The sequence below is a fragment of the Camelina sativa genome, chromosome 20 (assembly GCF_030686135.1).
Source record: "Camelina sativa cultivar CO46 ecotype springtype chromosome 20, ASM3068613v1".
Classification (NCBI taxonomy): Eukaryota; Viridiplantae; Streptophyta; class Magnoliopsida; order Brassicales; family Brassicaceae; genus Camelina; species Camelina sativa.
Window position 1 is genome coordinate 36,408,948 of NC_141899.1, and position 21,042 is coordinate 36,429,989.

At 39.9% G+C, this 21,042-nt stretch overlaps 2 non-coding genes across 2 annotated transcripts; both read right to left on the bottom strand.

Annotated features, from left to right (window-relative positions):
- Positions 1–1,796: 1,796 nt before the first annotated feature.
- On the bottom strand, positions 1,797–1,901 carry LOC147919968 (small nucleolar RNA R71). Its single transcript, XR_015594287.1, has one exon. It is a non-coding gene; the product is annotated as a small nucleolar RNA R71 (small nucleolar RNA).
- A 15,744-nt stretch (positions 1,902–17,645) lies between these two features.
- Positions 17,646–17,752, bottom strand: LOC147919969 (small nucleolar RNA R71). Its single transcript, XR_015594284.1, has one exon. It is a non-coding gene; the product is annotated as a small nucleolar RNA R71 (small nucleolar RNA).
- Between the last annotated feature and the right edge of the window lie 3,290 nt (positions 17,753–21,042).

Here is a 21,042-nt window from a genome sequence, read left to right on the forward strand (position 1 = left end):
AACCCTCCTCTTCTTCCTCTCGCACTAGCACGCCGCAGACTTTCAGAACAGAGAGCGAGAGCTTCTAAGAGAGAGACTGAGTGATTCAAACACTTTTTCCACTTTTTTAGGATTTTTTTTTCATTACTTTTGCTATTCTTCATAGTTTTCGATTTTGTACTCTTCTACTTTATTTCTATTTTCAATACAATCCAATTTTCGTTTATTTGTGTTTTTTATGTCTTCTGCAATGAAATGTGAGTAGTGAAACAAAGTTTCTAGGGATGGGATAGATAAATATGTGTTCTTGATCGGTTAGGATGTCTTAGCTTGATTGTTTATGTTATATAAATTTCTTTCTAGATTGGTGTTCTTAATGCTATTTTCAGACCGAGGGGTTGAGATTAGATCTAGGGTATTTTGCCATCGAGAGATGTAGTTGAACGCTTGAATCAATCAATGATAGAGATTTACTCACTTAGCCTAAGAGATTAGATGTGTAAGGAGTTTATTGACAATAATGAATCAGTTTGTATTGCCTGCTTGGTCATGTTTCTCCAACGAGAGTTGGGTAGGAGAGTGATCAAGGTTGATTGTTTCTATCACGAGAGTGTTTTAACAAGATTTTAGAGATTCATTGTCTAGGGAATAATTGCTTGAGGCATCTAGGACATCCGTACTGGTCAAGAACACTTATGAGACGATTACCCCATCCTTAGGAGCTTTCTTATATCGATTGTTTAACTTTATTTAATAACTCAACCCCTTACCCGAACTGGTACTCGGTCACCAGCTTCGTGTATACCTTCGAGCTGTTCATCCTTGACTTCTTGACTCGACCACTTCACCCGATCCTGTACTCGAATGCTTGCATTGAGTGCTTAAGTCGTGTGGTTCTTGCCTTTTTATTTTCTTTTGTTTATTTTAGGATTGTTAGATTAAACCCTAATAATTTCTTGGCTTGACTTGCTTGTTTCTGATCATATCTTATCTGCTAGCATAACAACCATTTGGATTGATAACCCTTTGTACTACAATTGCATAGGGAATTGATTACCTGGGTGAAAATCCTGTTATCAATTTGGCGCCGTTGCCATTTGGTTGAATTTTATTTACTACGTTTAAGATTTCAGCACTTGCTAAATCAAGTTCTATTATATACTTTGGTTTGGTACTGACTTTTTTACTTTCGTGTTTGTTTGTTTTGCATTTCAGGGTACAACTCGAGTTACCCACCCGACCCGTCACTCGATCACCTGGATCAGGTAGACCTTCGTGTACTCACTCAATTCACTGATTGTGCATGCAAACACGATCCAAGGGTAGCCAACACTTGAGTCCTTTCATCGACAACATCGACAGACCAAGGTTACTCCACCAACAACCAAGTCCAGGGACCGCAAACAAAAACAATTGAGGAGGTCATGAATTAATCAGAATGGTCCAAGAGAGGACCAACATAGGAGCAGGAGATGCTCCATCTACTCACACTCAAAGAAATGGCATTGTGCCACCTGCTGTCCAAAACAATAACTTTGAGATCAAGAGTAGTCTCATCCAGATGATACAAAGCAACAACATTCATGGACTGCCAATGGAGGACCCATTCGACCATCTGGATGAGTTTTGATAGGCTCTATAGCCTAACCAAGATAAATGGAGTTAGTGAAGATGGATTCAAACTCTAGCTTTTCCCATTTTCTTTGGGAGAAAAAGCACACATCTGGGAGAAATCACTTCCCAAGGAGTCCATCACCACTTGGGAAGCATGCAAAAAGGTGTTTATAGCCAAATTCTTCTCCAACTCCAGAACCGCAAGGCTGAGAAATGACATTTCCAGCTTTGTTCAGAAAAGCAACAAGACGTTCAATGAAACTTAGGAACGTTTCAAGGGATACAAAAGCAGATGCCCTGATATGCTCAAATTGTAATACCCTAATGGTACTAACAGCCTTGCAGTTGTAATACTCTAGGGGACGAATCCACAGAGACTCTAGTTCACACAATAGACTTATTACTCTTTTAATTGTGTTAAATCAAAATATTAAATTAAAAACAATGCAAAACAAAATGAAAAGTGTTGTAAATTCAAAGGATCAAAGAGCTAGGCCTAGGGAAATTCTCAAGAATTTATGGAATATTAAATCAATCAATTAATTAGGATTCAAGCAATTAATAATCAGATTTAGAACTCTAAACACTCTTGTAAAATAAATCAGTTCTCACTTTAAATATTTATCTATATTAAAACCAGAAAATCCAAATCTCTTTGCAAAATCCAAGATTAAAAATCAGCTTTAAAAACAAGTTTAGATTGTTCACAAAATTATTAAATAAAATCTCTTTGCAAGAAATAATTTTGCTCATCAAAAGGTTTAATGAGGAAAATCAATTATATTCTCATATCAATTTATTTTCCTATGTATTAATTCTAGGTGATCAATCAAGAATCAATATGAAGAACAACCTAAGATGAAGATCACAGAAGATAATGAATCCTAAAAATAATAGATCTAATAAACCATAAAAACCCTATGAAAACCCTAAATCTAACAAGCAAACTACTCAAGAATCAATATGAAGAACAACCTAAGATGAAGATCACAGAAGATAATGAATCCTAAAAATAATAGATCTAATAAACCATAAAACCCTATGAAAAACCCCTAAACCTAACAAGCAAACTACTCAGACATGTTTAATGAAGAACAAGACATCTTTTCTGAATAATAAGCAATTGATATTAAGAAGTAAGAAGGGAGTTCAAGAATCTTCTCTCTATAGATAAAATCATATCTGTCTCTCCCTAAAACCTCTCAATCAAAAAGGTGGCTGGAATCAAAATTGCTAGAAAATAACTTAGGTCTAAACAATAACCATAAAAATCCTATAAATACTATAAAACACGTCTTGGCCTTAATTGCAAATAAGGGAAATTTGGGCAAATTTTGTAAATCTTCTAAAGCTTTGTGGAGAAAACTTCCGATTGACTTGTGGCAGCTGCATCGATTGATGCTGAGGTTGCATCAGTCGATGCATACTCTTAAATTCGTCTCCCAGCTTCGCTTATCAGCCTTCATGCTTTGATTATGCTCCAAATCATCCTCTTTTAGCTCCTTAGTGTTCCATCCGTGCCAATGAGTACCTAACCCTATAAAGACTCAAAAACAACCTAGAAAACAAATCAAAAGACTCAAAAAGCACATTTATACCATGGTTAAAAACCACAAAAACCATGACATATCAACTCCACTAGACGTAGCCTTTGCTTGCCCTCAAGCAAAACAGAAACTTAGGCATGTGAAAGAGGTTTGAAAACATGGAATTCACTCAACTGCAGGTAACTGTTTTTCGCACTCTTCAACGCCTTGATCTTCAGAACTTACTTCATATACTTTGTCAATTGAAAAGCATCAACATTCCTTACTTAAATCCCACAATTCTCTAGAATCTCTAGTCTCTCTATTGTCATCTCATTAAATAAATTAAAGAAAGTACAAGTGAGTTCTTACCTTGGTGTATCGATCAGTGGCTTATGGACTCTCTTCAGGCCAAGACATTCTTCATACATCTCCTTTCCTCTCTCTTTTCTCATTTCCAATTTTTTTTCTTTTATTTTAAATCAAAGGTGTAAGCGAATACCGGGGTCATCGGTAATTTACCTATCCCTCGCTTCCAAGCTTTGTGTGATCATTTGACTCAAGAGTAGAATAATGGGGTCACACGTAATTTACATATCCCTCTAAACTAATCAAAATCATTTCATATTTTATTCTCCTCTTTTTTTCTGATCTTTTTTTTTGTTTAAGTACTAAAAATTGCACTGTCTTGTATGGCATGAAGAATAAGTCTAGTCCACTGATTTCCAACCCCAAAGTAAGAGATTAAGTCCGGTTTAAAATCCTGATAAAAGTTGAGACAACGTCAGTTTAACCAGATATCTTTTGGATAAGGGCTTTCAGATTGTTGATACAGCTCATAGCTTTTCCAAACTTCAGTTATGAGATCAAGCATAATCAAGATTCATAAGAGTGTTAAAGATCCTAATTCCAAAAAAAGAAAAAATTTGAAAAATTTGACTCAAAAATATGGTTTGACTGACACAACTGAAACTAAGAAAGAACAAGTAATTAGTTAGTAACTAGCCTCCCCCAGACTTAAACAACACTGTCCCTAGTGTTATCAAGCCTAAGATTGACTAAGAAAGAAAAATCAAATTGAAAAGTAGTAAACAAATGAACCAGATTCGTGTTACCAACTGTTAGCCTCTGTGTCGAACGATGCAAATGTTGCATCGATCGATGCACAGCTAAATCGTCCGAGAGTCGACATTGAGTCCTGTTAGTTGCATGTTAGTTGTGTTTCTCCTATGGATGTCAGCTCTGTTAAGAATCACTCAAACACAACATTAAATGCAACATGATAGATAATGGTTCATAATACAATACAAGTTCAATCTGAAACAAATGACAAACTGACTCAAGGAAAAATAAAAATGACTCAAAGTGAAAGAGAAAAAGGATAAAAGAAACCGTAAACAGAAGTAGGATCAACCCTCAAAACAAGCATCACCATCATCAAGGTCAGCATCGCTACCACTTGCTCCAGCAAGGGGAGGAGAACGAGATATGTGCCTAGTAAGACGAAAGCAACGACAACAACAAAATAGAGAAATCGGGTTCCAAAAGGTACGCATGGTGGATGTCTGGTACTCCTGGTAGTCTCCCTGACTCATAGTAGCAGAAGGCTGTGGAGGCTCAGGAAAAGGAGGAAACTCAAACGCTGCAGTGCCAGATGAAGAACCAATCTCAAAACCCCCAGCAGGGTTATCATCAGCAAGACCGTCAGCAGGTGGCTCATCAGCAGCAGCAGTGCTCTGATGACGGGAAGGTGATGGTATAACAAAATCAGAGGCATGAGGAAGAAAACGCAACTGCTCTGCATCATCTCCAATAGTGGTGAGGTCTGGTTGCGGCAATCTGATCAGATGAGTACCAGTAGAATCATGAAAACGCCATAGCATCTCCCTCTTCATCCAAGTGGAGTTCCTCATATGCTCCTCATCAATAATGCACCTCTCCGTACAAATGGAGATAGAATCAGTAGCATTACGCAGTAGCTGAAAAATAGGAGTAAGCAGACTCCCAACATGCTCTTTCTTCCCACGCCCAAAAGCCTTGACCTTCAGAGAGATCAAGTGAGAAGCAAACACTGCACCATAGTTAACCCTGTCAGGGTCAACCCAGCTATCATCCTCAGCAATCAAATCATAAATCCATATGCCATCATATACAACTCAGTCACTCTCATCTTCCCTGGCTCCATCTTGCACAAAATAGTGTTGGCTATGGCTGTAATGCCCCCAAACCGTCCTATGCCCCCAGATAAGGACAAGGACGGTGCCGAGACGCTATGTGTTGGGAGAGATCGCATCCTGGTGGTTCCAGCCGAGGGACGGAAGCTGCAGCTTCCCGACCAGTCCTCCTGGACGCGACTCAACCGCGGCCGAGGTTCGCTTAGGCTTTGCAACACTCGCGGCCCTGGCGTGTTGTGTTGGCCCGGACAAGGCCAATGTATCGGATGCAACTTGCCATGTTTCCCCCAAAAATCAAACTTTATTACTTAATAAATTATTACACTGAAAATAAGTTATCAAGCAATATACATATATACTCGGAAAAACTTATAGAATACATTTAGGTAAAAATATAGGGTTTTACAAACAACACACAAAGATCATCCCTATCTGGTACCCTACGTTTGCTCCGGCTCTACTCTCAACTAAGCTCCCTGCACACACACAAGAAACTACGACATGAGTAATCTAAGATTACTCAGTGAGCTTGGGTACCCCTTCCCTAAACATGCATTCTACTTTTTCCCGCCCCATCTACCCCAAAAAGGCAAGGAAACAAGCAGCAATCAAACAAAGCTACGCACTCAAACAGAGCTACGCACTAAACAAAGCTACGCACTTAATCAAAGCTACACAACGAAAGCATTAGCGGAAGCATCAAAACCAACAAGCAAAGGTACTCCACTCCCTTATTTAAGTTTAAAATATTTTTCCTGAGAGCTTTGTAAAAAAAAGAATAAAAGATGAGATGATTTTGATCAGTTTAGAGGGTTAGGTAAATTACCTGTGATCCCATTATTCTACTCTTGAGTCAAATGATCACACAAAGCTTGGAAGCGAGGGGTAGGTAAATTACCAATGACCCCGGTATTTGCTTACACCTTTGAAGAGAAAAAAAAAAGATAATTAAAAAAAAAAAGCAAAGCTCTAAAGAAGAATAAATAGAATAAGTCTGGGGGAGAGAAAGAGTACCACATGTGGTAAAAGATATGTCTTGCTTGTTATGGTATTGTACGGGAATGAGTCTAGAAGGTTCTTGATATTGATCAAATTGATGAGACTCACCGATGAAAGCTTATTGGAGGAAGTAGTGAAATTTGGTTTTGAATTTGGGATACTATGAAAGTCAACGGAGAAGTACATGGTGGTTTGATTTGGATTTGTCTGCTAAGCATGTGGATTAAGGTTTGGATGATCATGGCATTACTTTAAAAAGAAAATGAGTTTCTGTGTTTTCAAACCTCTTTCACAGATATAAGTTTATGTTTTGCTTGAGGGCAAGCAAAGGCTAAGTCTAGGGGAGTTGATATATCATGGTTTTTAGGTGTTTTTAGCCATGATATAAGTCTTATTTATAGTCTTTTTGGTGTTTTTAGAGTCTTTTTGAGTATTTATAGGATTTAGCATGGATGAGATCATAATGGAGTTAAATTGGAGGATTTGGAGCTTAATCAAGCATTGAGGCTGAAGTTGCAAAGTTGGGAGGCAAATTTAGAGAAGGCATCGATCGACACAGCATATGCATCGATCGATGCTAGGCCAAAGACGAAATCGGAAGTTTTCCTCACAAGTTTTGAAGATTTACAAAGCTGTCCCAAAGTTTTCCTTATTTGCATCATTGGTCCCTGGACGTGTTTTAGGAATATAAATAGGATTTTTATGGTCATTGTTTAGACCTAAGCTTTATTTTTCCCTGCAACTTTTGAGAGCAAAACCATGTGAGAGATTTTTAGAGAGCTTTTGGAGAGAAGAATCAAGACTCCTTCAGAGAAGATTCAGAACTCCTATTCTTCTCCCTTTAATCTCTTAATGCTATCTATTTTATTCATGATTTGTGTTCTTACAATTATGTCTGAGTAGATCTGCTTGTTAGGTTTAGGATTTCTCATTAGGGATTTCATGGATTGTTAGATCTGTTAATTTAGGATTCATTATCTTCTTGTTTTTCACCATAGGTTGTTTTTTAATGCTAGATCTTTGATTAGTCATCTGGATTTAGATCTTAGGATTATTAATTGATATGAGAATATAATTGATTATCTTGATAAAAACCTTTGGTGAGCAAAATTACTTCTTGCAAAGAGATTTGAATTAGTGATTTGTGAACTTATCTAAACTTGAATTTATTGCTGGTTTTTAACTTGAATTTTGCAAAGAGATTTGGATTTTCTGGTTTTAAACTTAGATATTATTTGCAGTGAGAACTGATTTATTTTATAATTGTGTTTAGAGTTCAAGAACGGTGCTTAATTGTTGAATCATGTTTGTTTAATTAATTGATCTAATTTTCCATGATTTCCTGAGAATTTCCCTAGACCTAGCGTTTTTAATTCCTTAATTTACAACACCTTTTAATTCTGTTTCTGCATTGTTTTTAAATTAATATTTTGATTTAGCATAATTAAAAGATTATTAAATCTATTGTGTGAGTCTAGAGTTCTTGTGGATTTGATCCCTAAGTACTACATTGACATCTTAATTTGAGAGAGTAGCTCTAGGGTAAATTTGAGCATATCACATGCTGTGGTGGAATCCGTTGTCCTTCTCTTCTTGGCCATGGGTCATGACATGTAGCTTGAAATGGTGCATCAGGAGTTGGAAGTGGTCGGATTGGGCTCAGTAGATTCGGAGGAGGAACTGCCGGCAGTGGAAGATCGGTCCGGCGAGTCTGAGCGGCGGCGGAAGTGGAGGGGCGAGCTCTCTTCGATCTTTGGCGGGTAGCCATGACTCTGAATCGCGAAACCGAGTGTCGGATCAAGTATAGGGGAGAAAATTGAGCAGTATAGGCCTTTGAATCGATGGATTTGGTGGAGAAATGAGTAAGATACGGTCGATTGAAGTTTGTGTTTCTCTCTGGTTCGAGTTCGTGTGAAAATGGCGAAGAAGACAAAGTCGAGAGACTTTAATTGCGACTTTAGGTTAACTTGCATCGATCGATGCAGAGGTTGCATTGGTCGATGCAAGTGTTTGGTCGATGCAACTGGGCTTTGGTCCGGCCCACCAACAATTCGATTCTCTCAAACCCACCAGCCCATTAATCCGATCCATTAACTTGCTCAGGCATTGCATCAACCGATGTAGAAGTTGTGTCGGTCGATGCAATTCTGTTTGTTTTGCTACGTTTTACGATTTTCTGTATCACTTAAACTCAAAACTCAAAATTAATATGTTAGTAAATCTTAAAAATAAAAATAAAAATAAAATAATTAAATCCTACCAGTGGGTTGCCTCCCATTCAGCGCTTATTTAAAGTCATTAGCTTGACTTGGCAGCGGATTAGGCAGAAGGTGCATCATCCAAACGCACAATGTGTCCGTCTGGTATCCCGGCTTCAGCCCAATAGTGTTTCACCCTCTGTCCATTGACAGTAAACTTCTCTCCCTTGGAATTAAGTAGGACAATAGCTCCATAGGGGCGGACTTCTTGGATAGTGAATAGTCCGAACCAGCAAGAACGAAGCTTTCCTGGAAACAGCTTCAAGCGAGAGTTGTACAGAAGTATCTGATCATTAGGTTCAAAATTTCTGGAAATGATCTTCTTATCATGATTAGCCTTTTTTCTCCTTGTATAGCTTAGAGTTCTCAAATGCATGATGTCTAAACTCATCCAACTCATTCAGCTGAACCAACCTTCTCTCTGAAGCTGTCTTGGCATCAAAATTCAACAATTTAACAGTCCAGGCTGCTTTGTGCTCTAACTCCACTGGAAGATGACATGCTTTCCCATAAAGCAAATGAAAAGGAGTAGTGCCAAGTGGTGTCTTATATGCAGTTCTGTAGGCCCAAAGTGCATCATCAAGCTTCATAGCCCAACCTTTCCTTGTAACACCCACAGTTTTCTCCAGGATTTCTCTTATTTGGCGGTTAGAAACCTCAACTTGACCACTAGTCTGGGGATGATATGGGGTAGCTACTCTATGTTGAACTCCATACTTCTTCAACAACTTATCAAACACTTTATTGATAAAGTGCTTACCTCCACCACTGATAACAATTCGAGGCACTCCAAACCGTGGAAAGATAATGGTCTTAAACAGCTTAAGAACCACAGCAGAATCATTCTTCGGACTTGCATTAGCTTCTACCCACTTGGACACATACTCAACAGCTACAAGGATGTACTTGTTCTTGTAAGACGAAGGGAATGGTCCCATAAAATCAATGCCCCAACAATCAAAAACTTCAACCTCAAGGATGAAATTTTGTGGCATCTCATTTCTCTTACTAATAAGTCCTCTTCTCTGACAAGCATCACATCGAGATACAAATTCATGAGCATCCTTAAACATTGTTGGCCACCAAAACCCTGCTTGAAGAACTTTGGACACTGTCTTGAAAGTAGCAAAATGTCCAGCATAATCTGACCCATGGCAATGAAATAGAACATCAGGAACTTCACTCTCAGCTTGACTCCTGTAAACTCCATCTGAACAATGCTTATACAAGTATGGCTCATCCCAATAGTATCTTCTAAGCTCTCTCAAGAACTTCTTCTTAGCATATCCTGTAAACTTGTCTGGTTCCACCTCTGCAGCAAGGTAATTCGCGATATCAGCATACCACGGTTGATCAGAAGTAGTTACAGCAGCCACATCGTCGTCAAGCTCGTAACCCGACGATTCTTGAACCAAGCGTCGATCAATGCATGATACTGCGTGGGTCGATGCAATCGCCAAATCTTGTTCGTATCGAGATGCATCATCGATCGATGCACCAGCTGTGTCGATCGATGCATTGCCACGAGTCTGCAAAATTTCCCGAGATAATGTAGCTTGAGAACCAACATCAACAAAGTAGACATTCTCCTCTGGCAGTGAATCATGAATTGGAACATAATCTTCTATCTTAATCCTGGATAAATGATCAGCTACTCCATTCTCAATCCCTTTCTTGTCCTTAACTTCAATGTCAACTCTTGGAGAAGAAGAATTCATCTTAGTAACCTTGGCTTGGCATCCTTTTTCTGCATCAAGTATTTGAGTGCAGCATGATCTGTATGCACTATTACCTTTGATCCAACCAAGTAAGAACGAAACTTCTCAAAAGCAAACACTACTGCTAGCAGCTCCTTCTCTGTTGTTGCATAATTCTTTTGAGCATCATCAAGTGTTCTACTAGCATAGTAAATAACATGAAGTTTCTTATCCTTCCTCTGTCCTAGCATTGCTCCCACTGCAAAATTATTGGCATCACACATTACCTCAAAAGGTAAATCCCAATCTGGGGGTTGAACAATTGAGTACTCACAAGCTCCTGCTTAATCCGTTCAAAAGCTAAACGGCATTCATCAGTAAACTCAAACTTGACATCCTTGCATAGTAGAGCTGAAAGTGGTCTAGCTATTTTACTGAAATCTTTGATGAAACGTCTGTAGAACCCTGCATGTCCAAGAAAACTCCTGACCAACTTCACACTATCTGGTGGTTGAAGACCTGTCATCACTTCTATCTTAGCGCGTCCACTTCAATACCAGCCTCTGAAACCCTGTGACCAAGCACTATACCATCTCTAACCATAAAATGGCATTTCTCCCAATAAAGAACTAAGTGCCTCTCCTCACATCTAGCTAGCACTTTACAGAGATTATCCAAACAGCTCTTGAATGAATACCTATAAACAGAAAAGTCATCCATGAAAACCTCCATGTAATCTTCAATCATATCTGTGAAGATGGACATCATACATCTCTGAAATGTCGTAGGAGCATTACAGAGACCAAAAAGTATTATGCGATATGCAAAAGTACCACATGGACAAGTGAAGGTTGTCTTCTCCTGGTCATCGGGATGAATCGGAATCTAGAAAATCCGGGAGTAACCATCCAAAAAGCAGTAGTATGGATGGTTAGCTAACCTCTCAAGCATCTGGTCAATGAAGGGCAGCGGGAAGTGATCTTTCCTTGTTGTGGCATTCAGCTTTTTGTAATCAATGCACATCCAGTGTCTGGTGATTGTCCGTGTAAAAATCAGCTCATTCTTCTCATTCTTCACCACTGTAACTGTAACGCCCCCGAACCGTCCTATGGCTACTCAGGCTGTCGAACAGCCACGGGACGCCACTTGCGGGATTGCGCCGAGGTGATTCGGCCGAGGGACAGAAGCTGCAGACTTCCCGACCGATCCTCCAAGGCACAACTCCACCCGCAGCCGAGACTGCTTAGGCTTTGCAACCCTTGCGGCCTGGTGCGTTGTGTCAGCCCGGACAAGGCCGAGTATCATTTGCAACTTGCCATGTTTTCCTGAAAACCGTATATATATCACTTTAATAAAATAATTCATCTCAAATAAATCATTAAAGCAATATATATAAAGATAGTCGGAAAATTTATATATAACCATTTATAAAAATATAGGGTTTTACAAGAAACACAAGAAAACCCTATCCAGCACCCTAATGTTCGCTCCAGCTCTAGACTCACTTAGGCATCCCTGCAAGACCAAAAATAGAGTCATGAGTAATCTAAGATTACTCAGTGAGTCTGGGTACCCCAATCTCCTAAACAGGATTCTATCTTCCCCAACCCGACTACCCCGGCAAGCAAAGAAAACAAGCAAGTAATCAAAGCAACACAGCCGAAAGCATTAGCGGAAGCAAAATAAACCATAATCAAACAAGAGAGGTTAGATCAACGCGACTCGACTCGACGCTCTAAACCCTCTACGCGCATCATAAGACGACTAAAGTTCACTTTAGACTCTTCACCTCTACACGACTCGCAAGGACAACTAGGATAAACAAGGAACTCTTGAACTATCCTAAACTCCTTGACCGAACAACCAAGCAAGACGTCTAGAATACACAAGGATCGCTTGAAATACCCTAGACTCTTTTCACCTAAGGGCCCTCAATAATCTGTTCCGTTCCTTCCCTCTCCCATGCCGAGACCACAAAGGTCACCAGCATGAATCCGCAAATAGGCTACATCGTCATGTAGCGGTCACGCTAGTTGCTAGCTAGTCGTGACAGTGTCCCCGCGTGAGTGGTCGTCGGGAACTCACGCGTGACAACCGCTTTGGAATAGAAGATCGCCACTACACTAGCTAAGACTCAAGAAACATATTCAAGAGACTTTGCTAAAACACTAACCACAACTCAAGCAAGAAAATCGATCAACAACATGCAAGAAACTTCAAGCAAGAGTACATGCAATAAATCAACAAGTAACGAGAATAGAAATTCAAGGAACTTATGATTAAACTACATGCATGCAACCCATATCCTTAACTTAAGCAATTCATGCAACAAGTTTATCTATGCATGCAACCAATTTGATTTAACCGTTTAAATCCTCAAGTCCAATTACGCATGCAACTCCATTTAATCTCTTAAATTCTCAAGTTCGATTAAGCATGCAAGTAACCTCACTCAATATTATGCAATAAAATGCAAAATACTTCACTCCTTTAGTCATGCATGAAACCGATTTTAAGTAAGAATTATTACTTACAAAATCCTCTAGGTTCGATCATGCATGCATACACCAAATTTTAAGTGATCCGATTATACTTAAAATTTACCCAAGTTCCCCTTTCACCAATTATTGAGTGAGTCCCAATTATTTAGCATGCAACTAGTTCATTTTCGCATGATGATTCTAGCATGAATCCTACCATGTTTGCCTGCAACATATTTTAAACCGCAACTACATGTACTACTCTACATGCACTACCTCAGACTCACCTCTTGCGCAACTGTCGATGATACTCGGACTTCACAGCACCACTCGATCAGACAATCCGCTCCTACTTCGCGTCAAACAGCTTCTCGCTTTGTTTCGCAACCGCTTATCTCCTCGATCTCTCTTCGACACAACCGTCGACCTTTCTTGGTCTTTTCTAGACACACACGTCGAAAATTTCTCCTCTTGATCTCCCTCTTGATCGTTCTTGATCCTTCTCTCGATCTTCCTCGACAACTCTCTCTTTTGTCTCTTTCTTTCTCTCAAAAAATCTTAAGTGTTTTGGAGTGTTTTTGGACTAAACACCCAAATGAAGTCGAAAACCTTGTATTTATAGGCTTCAAATTCTCTTCATTCCCTTAGTGCTTCTTGACAAATGGCTCTCTCCCCCCTTGCATGTCGAGCGTGCATCTCACCTCCAATGGCTGCTCGCCATTAAGCCTCAAATCCTCTTTTTATTAGTGCATGTAAACACTCTTATTAGTGCATGTTGCTTAATCCCAATTTAGAATTAGCTCTTAGCCAATAGGTTTCCGCCATCTCCCTTAATCTCCTTGATTAAGTTAATCCTCCACTATTTCCCTTAATCTCCTTGAATTTTTTATTCCTCCACTAACTCCTTCCTTGATTAAATTAATCCTCCCACTTTCCTTAATTTTCATTGGTCGAAATTTTGAGGAAAGAATAATTTTCCCACAAATACTCGATCCTTCGTCTAGCACCTTCGACGTTTACTCTGGCAATTCTCGTCTCGTTCAGACCGTTTTCTCGATCGTTCAGACACTCCGCTCGGCAACACTCGGCAAACTCTCGGGCAATTCGGACAGTACGCCTCGGCGATACATCTCAAGCAACTTCGACTACGCGTCTCGGATGTCTCGACAATTTCTCGGGTCATCGGAAAATTCCTCGGGCTCTCGATAATTTTTCTCGGGTACTCGGCAACTTCCTCGAGCTCTCGACAACTTTCTCGAGTACTCGGCAACTTCCTCGAGTCTCGACAATTTTCTCGGGTACTCGGTAACTTCCTCGAGTCTCGACAATTCTCTCGGGTCTTCTCGACAGATTCCCTCGACGAGTTTTCTCGACCTTCTCGACGAATTTCTTCGATCAATTTTCTCGACACCCTCTTGATGAATTTTAGGGTCTCGACCGTGCGTCCGGTACTTCTGTCTGGCTTGGTCATCCTCCGACTCACAAATATTTCCTCGGACTTCCTTGGGTCATTCTCTTTTATTTTCCTTCTTTTTCTTCCTTAGGTCTTTTCCGTCCCATTTCCTCGACCTTTTTATTTTGAAATTTCTACTCTTGGTGAGGGTCATTACAGTAACTCCACCCTTCTTAGGAACAACATGAACTGGACTAACCCATTTACTATCAGAAATTGGGTAGATAATCCCGGCATTCAGAAATTTCATGATCTCCTTCTTGACAACATCTTGCAAATTTGGATTTAGCCTCCTATGATGCTCAATAGATGTCTTAGCTCCTTCCTCAAGATGAATCCTATGCATGCACAAGTCCGGAGAAATTCATGCAATATCATCAAGAGAATAGCCAAGAGCCTTTTAAAATTTGTGCAGCTTGCATAGCAATAAAGTGAGCTCTGCATTGTTTAAGGAAGTACTAACAATAACATGATAGGAAGAATTCTCACCTAGAAATGCATACCTTAATCCTGCAGGAAGTGGCTTGAGATCCAGTTTTGGAGCTTTCTCAAGGTTCCAATCTGATAGTTTCTCAGCTTGTGAAGAAGTACCAACCAATTCCTCTTGTGCAACCAACTTCTTTACTTGCTCATTAGCATCAAGTAGCTTGACATACCCAGCAGCAATGTCATCTAAATGCTCAGCTTCTTCAGCAGAAGTAACCAATGCTCTGTCAAGAGGATCCTCAGGATGCAGCTCCTTGAAAATCTCTTCAGCAAGATTAGACAATGTATCCACATAAAAAGTTTGACCATCTATTGTTGGCCTCTTAACCAGCTTATCCATGTCAAAACGCATCTGCAAGTCTCCAACATTAAGGCCAATCTGTCCTTTCTTGACATTAATAATAGCTCCAGCAGTGGCTGAGAATGATCTTCCCAAGATTAGAGGATCCTTAGGCTCTTCTTCATACTTCAAGATCACAAAATCAGTAGGTATCAAACAGTCACCAATCTTAATTGGAACATCTTCAAGAATACCATCAGGAATGCGAAATGAACGGTCAGCAAGTATAAAAGTAATCTTGGTGGGTTGGAAATTTGTCATCCCAAGGATGAGTGCTACTGATCTAGGCTTTAAGTTGACACTGGAACCAAGATCACACAAAGATCTAGCAAACCTCTCATTGAAGATTGTACAATCAAGAACAAAACTACCTGGATCAGGGAGTTTTTTTGGGATCTTGTTCTGAATGATGGCACTGACTTGAGCTGAAATAATCATCACTCCTTGCTCAACATTCAAATCCTTGGTTACCATTCTCTTGACATATCTCCTAAGCATTGGAGAAGTCTTAACTGCATCAATCAATGGCAACTCAATAACAAGCATATCCATCATAGCTTTGCACTTAGCATCATCAATCTCCTGCTTAGACTTCCTTGGGTTCTTGGGAAAAGGAACCCTAGGCTTGTACACTCTCTCAGCAACTGGAATCAGAGCTTTCGTAACCTCCTTCTCGGTCTGTACATTGCATCGGTCGATGCTGTCTCGCAAAGTCAACTCTTCTACGACTAATGAGGGTTTGATGTGTCTGCATTTTATAGGGTTTTAACTATAGTTTTTAGGTTTGTTTTGAGTCTTTTCCTAGGTCCAAGTGTGCTTTTAGAGTCCTTTTAGTCCTTTGTGAGTCTTTACAGGTTCTAGGTGACTTTGGAAGGAATCTGAGCGTTTTGGGGGTGAAAATATGCATCTGGAGCTAAATTGGTTGAAGACTGATTGAGCTAGTCACCAAATGGAGTGAGAGCAGAAAAACGTTCCGGATCGACTGATTCTCTCTCGAGATCGACCATTCCCGTCCCCGATGCAACTTTTCCTAATTTGTTTTAAACCGACTTTTAGGGTTTTATTTTGATATTTAAGTTAGAGGCACGGCCTCCAGAGACACCGGCTTTATTTTTCTGAGACTATTTTGTATTGAGAGCAAAGGGAGAATATCTCTAATCCTTCTTGACACTTTGGAGAAAATTTCTAAACCCTATTTTCTATTCTTTTGCAATTCAATTATGTTTTCTTCATTATTGATTTGCTGTTTCTGCTTCTCCATGTCTGAGTAGCTTCACTGTTGGGTTTAGAGTTTAAGAATAGTTTCTATGATTAATTGATGCTAGATTTGTAAGATTAGGGATTGATGTTATTGTTCTTCATCTATAGTTGTTCTTAATGCTTAAGCTAAATTGATCACCTAGATTAAGATCTTAGGTTTAATTCATCGGGGCACCAAAAGTGTTGTTGAGTTACTTGAAAAGAACATAGGTGAGCAAGGTGGACCTTAGCCAATGAAAGTTGAAGTTGAGGCACCTTGTGAACAGATCAAACTTGAACTTGTTATTGCTTGCTTGGTTTGCTAGATCCAAACGATGGTTTAGGGTTTAGTGAATTCATTGCATAGATAGTTAATGCTGCAAAAGTAGGTTAGCTTTACAATAGTGATTTGAGTTCTAGAACGGTGTCTAATGCATCCCTATCTAATCATCGAAATTCGTGATCATAAACCCTAAAGATTCCCTGCGCCCAATATTTCTCTATTGCCTTAAAAACACTCTTTTATTTACTGTTTTTTGTTAGTCACTTTCAAACACAAACTTTTCTTTTGTCTTAGCTATATTTGGTCTTGATAATTTCATAGTGCAATTGTTTGGTCTCTGTGGATTCGATCCTGAAGTGTTACAACGATACCACTAGATCGTGGTGGAGTACACATTGGGTTTTAATTGACCTGTTGATCAATTTGGCGCCGTTGTCGGGGACCAAAACGATTGCCTTTGAGATTCTAGATTTAAATTTAGTCTAAGATTTATTTTATTTTTATTTACTAATTAGTTCTTTTGTTCTTTCTCTTGTATTTCAGGTGCATGCTAACAAGAAGCCACAAGCCTACTGATTTGCGTAATCTGCGAAACGAAGAGTTAGCCCTACTTGAACGAGAAAACAGAAAAGCGAAAGCTAAAGCTAACAAGATGGAGGATGGACAGAATCCAGATGGTCGTCAGCCTAACCCTCAAGATGTCATTATTCTGCCTCCTCCCCCTGCACCACAAGAGCATAATGCAGCTGAGCTGAATCCACCAGCAAGACGAACAACTTTGAGGGATGAAGATGCTCACAACAGGTTATTTGTGAATCGGTCTGCGATTCAACCTACTGCTCCTGCGAGACAAGATTATGAGATCAAGCAGAACCGTGTGTTTAATGGATTAGCATCAGAGAGCCCTCTAGACCATATTGAAGCTTTTGAGAGATTGGCTAGTAAAACATGGTCTAATGGAGTTCCATATGATTACCTCATGCTGACTTTGTTCCAATTCTCTTTAGGAGATAAGGCTTTGAGATGGCTAAATCTCTTGGACCGAGGATTACTTACCACTTGGGAGCAGTGTAGAGCAGCATTTTTAAACCACTTCTACACTAAGTAACGATCAGCTATGTTAATGAGCAAGATCACTACCTTCTCACAAGGTGGTACAGAGTCTTTTTGTGAAGCGTGGGAGAGATTCAAGGAGTATATGAGGGACTATCCTCATCATGGCTTTTCACAAGAGAATCATATGAACATCTTCTATGGAGGAATTGACCAGAAGTACCAGATGGCACTCGATACTGCCAGTAGAGGAGATTTTTCTTCTATCACTGCCGCTGAAGCAAACCTCTTGATCGAAAACCTTGCAGCGAGTAACAGCAATCGTAGCCATGAGTATGATCGTTCTGTGCGTGTTGTTGGCTCCGTGAATATAGATGTTATTAACTGCCAAGGTAGACCTTCTTTTGAAGAGGGATCAGCAAGCTGTCAACATGTGCAACGGGCAGACCGGTGCGTATCAGCAAGTTGGAGTAAATTCAGGTTTTGAGGGGACAGAGGAGCTGAACTATGTAGGAGGACAAGGGAACTATCAGAATCATGGGTTTAATCAGAATTATCGAAATCATCCTAATCTCTCCTACAGAAGCACTAACATCGAGAATCCTCAAGATCAAGTGTATCCTCCACATAATCAACAAGGTAACTTCTCGCAAGGATTTCAGAACAAAGGTGCTGGATTTAGTAGCTCAAACGTCCAAGGATACCATGCTCCATCTGCAGCTCCACAAGATAACAAACTTGAATTTAGGATGAAAACACTGTTGGAGGGCCATAAGAAAAGTTCTGCTGAGATTAATGTCAAGATTGATAGCATGTACAATGATTTGAATGGGAAATTTGAGAGGTTGAGTTCACGTGTTGATTCCATTGATAAGAGAGTCTCTGCTATTTCTTCTAGCTCTAAAAACAAAGAGTCATGCAATGCTATAACACTCCATGGTGGGATTGAAGATGGGCTGAGTTGTGTTGTGATCAACTCATGTTTGGCTTCCTCAGAGACAGGATCGGTCAATCCTGTGACTAGACCAGCCGGTCCCATCCATTCTGATAATTCGAGTTTGATCCCAGAGAAGTTGGATCGACCGATCCCCCTTATAGATCGATCGATCCCGTCATTGACGCAGAACCAGTTTCAAAAAGTCCCAGATTGACCGCTCCACGTCCAGACAAGTCGGTCCCTGTTGCATGCATGGGAAAACCCAGCTCAGTTGTTCCTGATGCAGATACCAAGGAATCAATTCTTGTGGAACCAAAGCCCTATAGACCACAAATTCCTTTTCCAAGAAGACATGAGAAGAAACCTCTGGATGAAAAGAAGTATGTTCTGTACAAAGAAGCTATAAGTGAGTTCATCACTGACGTTCCTTTTACAGAGGCAGTAAAGCACATCTCTTTGTTTAAGAAGGTTTACAATGATGTTGGTTGAAGAAAAGGATTTGGTGGAAGTTAAGACGTTTTTGGCTCGAGAGAAGAACATTCATGCTCCATCTTTGAAAAGACTAACCAAGTTAGAAGATCCAGGAAGATTTGTCGTTCCATGCTCCATCCTAGGAGTGAACTTTGAGGATTCCCTTTGTGACACTGGATCTAGTGTGAACGTAATGTCTAAGGCTGTTGCAGAGAGGTTGGAGATTGATGATATGAAGGCTAAGGTTTCTCTAAAGTTTGCAAATGCTGTCACCACGACTCCACAAGGCTTCATTAATAATTTAGATGTTCGAGTTGGGAGTTGCTTGGTTGCTACAGATTTTCATGTTGTGGAAATGAGCGGGGGTTCTGTTATGCCTTTGATTCTTGGGAGACCTTTCCTAGCAACAGTAGGAGCAGTTGTTGACTTGCCTAATAAGAGGATAACTTTCTCTAACATTGATGATAATGTCTTCTACAATGCAATCAGTGCAAAGGAAGCTATACGACATGGCTCTTGTCTAGTTGTAGAACATGAGAAGAAGGTGGATGTCGTGATAATGGGAGAGAGTGGTGATAAGAATGAGGTCAACAAAGTCCTGGATGGAGACACTCATTCTTCTGAGAAAAGGTCTAAGAGGGTTAAGAAGAGAGACAAGCCGAAGATAGAGAGACTAATACAAGATCTTCACATAACCTTGGTACCCCAGAAATATGTTAGAGACACCATTGAGTACAAGGTGAAGTGCAAAGGAATATCTCGGCCTTTCTCTAAAGTTAAAGTCATCCTTACTCCGGAGTTTAAAGAAAAAGGCCAAGAAACAATGGATTGTATGCTGAAAGAAAACTTTGGAGCTTAAGTTGACGAATTGGAGAGCTTGTTCTCATATGAGTTCTCATCCTCCCATCACTTGACAACTGAAACCACGGTCAAGCTATAGACCTTAAACAAGCGCTTATGGGAGGCAACCCATGGGGTTTGTGCTGGCTTACCCTTCTCTTTTTATTTGTCTTAGGATTTTGGTTTTGTTTTTAGGATTTATTACGGTGAAATCACGTCCGGTGTTAAGTGTTTTCAGGAACAAGTTCCAAACGCAGAAGATGCAAAATTTTTTGTTCCAGGAGCTTCGGATCGATCGATCCTCCTTAAAGATCGACCGATTCCGTTGGTTTGCTGTGGGTATCTCTAAGTTCAATAATGTTGCAGATCGGTCTATCCCACCCTGAGATCGGTCGATTCCATCACCACCCTTGCCATCACCACTCCACCACCAGATGCGAGATCGCCGGTTTTTGTTTCTTTTCCTTTCTTTTCTTTTTCATTTTTCTTATTTTCTTTATCGGATTCATTCTTTTCTTGGCTTTGCTTTCACACTGAGACGATGTGAAGTAAGTCCAGGGGAGGGATGTCTCCAAGTTACTGATGTCGTTTTCTTTGGTTGTTTACTTTGATTTTTTCTTTTATTTGACTCATTTTCTTATTTTATTGAGTCAAAAATTGGGAAACTATGATCATTTCCAGGAATCTTTTGCTTTGAACTAACACTCTTATGATTTGCTTTTGTACTTCTGATTTGGAATGAAGCTTGGAATGAACATGAGCAGTCTCAACACACCCCAAAAGACACTCGCTAAGGAGAACACTAAGTTGAACCAGAAGTTGTCTCTAGCTTTGACAAGACTTAACCGGATTTAATTTCTTACCTTGGGGCTTGGTATACATCGGACAAGACTCCTCCCTTCAAGCTTCACGAGACATGCATCTCCTCACAAAGTATGCACCCCCTCTATCTTCCCTTCAGTACTCAGTAAAAAAAAAGGATATAGGTAATAAAAGAAGTGAACCGAGGGTTGTGCGTAAACTCGTGCATCTTTTGGAACTCATGGAAACCTGTCCACAAAAAAAGAGCAAAGGATTGATTAAAAAAAAATGATACCCTAGAAAATTAGGGAGAAATCAATTCTTTGGAAGTGAGAAAAGAGAGAGGAAAGGGAGCATAAGAGGAGGTCTTGGGCGATAAGAGGTTGAAGTAGTCAACAGGTCAATGATCGAT